Source organism: Saccopteryx bilineata, chromosome 2 (assembly GCF_036850765.1).
Source record: "Saccopteryx bilineata isolate mSacBil1 chromosome 2, mSacBil1_pri_phased_curated, whole genome shotgun sequence".
Taxonomy (NCBI): Eukaryota; Metazoa; Chordata; class Mammalia; order Chiroptera; family Emballonuridae; genus Saccopteryx; species Saccopteryx bilineata.
Window position 1 is genome coordinate 171,603,055 of NC_089491.1, and position 1,848 is coordinate 171,604,902.

Consider the following 1,848-nt stretch of genomic DNA (forward strand, 5'->3'; position numbering starts at 1 on the left):
CAGACTGAATGACCCCTTGCTTAAGCCAGCAAGCTTGGGCTCAAGCTGGAGAGCCTTGCTCAAACCAGATGAGCTCGCGCTCAAGCCAGCGATCTCGGGGTCTCAAAACTGGGTCCTCCGCATCCCAGTCCAACACTATCCACTGCGTCACCGCCTGCTCAGGCCACCCTGAGGAATCTTAAATATCCTTGGGGAAGAAAAAATGGTCAGGATATTGTGACTGATTAACATCTTGGTTTTTCTCATCCAGGTATATTATGCTGAATTTCAAATGCAATGTAATTTCACCTCTCATGTTCCACCAGATGTTTAAATACGCTCTAATCTCCAAGGGCAGGGAGATGGTTAATGCAATAGCTTGAAGTAAGATAAGTACTGTATAAGATGAATCCTACTTTCAAGCAATTTATAATGTATGTTAATTATCTATCTATTGATGCATAACAAATTATCCCCAAAATTTAGTGACTTAAAACAACAATATTTTTTTTCTATCACACAGTTTCTATGGGTCAGGGAAGCAGCTTAGCTAGGTGTCTCTGGCTTGATGTCATGAGGTTGTAGTCAAGATGCCATTTAGGCCTGACCAGGCGGTGGCGCAGTGGATAGAGCGTCGAACTGGGATGCAGAGGACCCAGGTTCGAGACCCCGAGATCGCCAGCTTGAGTGTGGGCTCATCTGGTTTGAGCAAAAGCCCACCAGCTTGAACCCAAGGTCGCTGGCTCCAGCAAGGGGTTACTCTTTGAGAAAGCAATAAATGAACAACTAAGGAGTTGAAACGCGCAATGAAAAACTAATGATTGGCCTGACCTGTGGTGACGCAGTGAATAAAGTGTCGACCTGGAAACACTGAGGTCGCCGGTTCGAAATCCTGGGTTTGCCTGGTCAAGGCACATACGGGAGTTGACGCTTCCAGCTCCTCCCCCCTTCTCTCTCTGTCTCTCTCTCCTTTCTCTCCCCCTCTCTCTCTCCTTCTCTCTCTCTTCTCTAAAAATGGAAAGAAAAAAAAAAGATGCCATCTGGGACTGCAGTTATCTGGAAAACTGACTAGGGTTGGCCACCTTGTACTGCATGATGACTCTCATAAATGAACTCAAATTCTGGCAAGTTGGTTATGGCTTTTGGTGGCAGGCCTCAGTTCCTCCCCACCTGAGCCTCTCCGTAAGATTGCTGGAGTGTCCCTATGACATGGCAGCTGCCTTCCCTCAGAGCAAGTGATCCGAAAGAGAAACCAAAGTGGAAATAATATCTTTTCTGACTTAACCTGGTAAGTTATACATGTCACTTCCACAATATTGTGTTGATCACACAGGCTGGTCATGATTCAATGGAAGAAGGGAACACAGAAAGGGCATAAATACCAGGAGATGAGAATCATGGGGCCATCTTGGAGACTATCGTATTTCCCCATGTATAAGACACAATTTTTTTCGAAAAATTTGGGGTCTAAAAACTGGGTGTGTCTTATACAGTGGTTATAGATTTCTTTATTTGCATTTCCCACTTGAGGAGTTGTATGAATTTATGATGACTAAAACTTGAATTCAATAATTTTATCTAATACATTTTTTTCAAATTTCGGGCCCCAAAATTAAGGTGCATCTTATACATGGGCGTGTCTTGTACATGGGGAAATAGGGTAGCTATCACATAATCCACTTGGGATTTCAGAGTTATCATAGAAGAGGTAGGATGTTTATAAACCTGCAAGAAATTTGAATATGTTCGTGGTAGAACAAATGTTATCGTTTTCACTAGACTTCAACAGGTTCTATTTTCATTGAAATTTGCTTGTTTTATATTTGAGTTCCTTGAAACATTCTTCAGAGTAGACTAACAGATTTCATG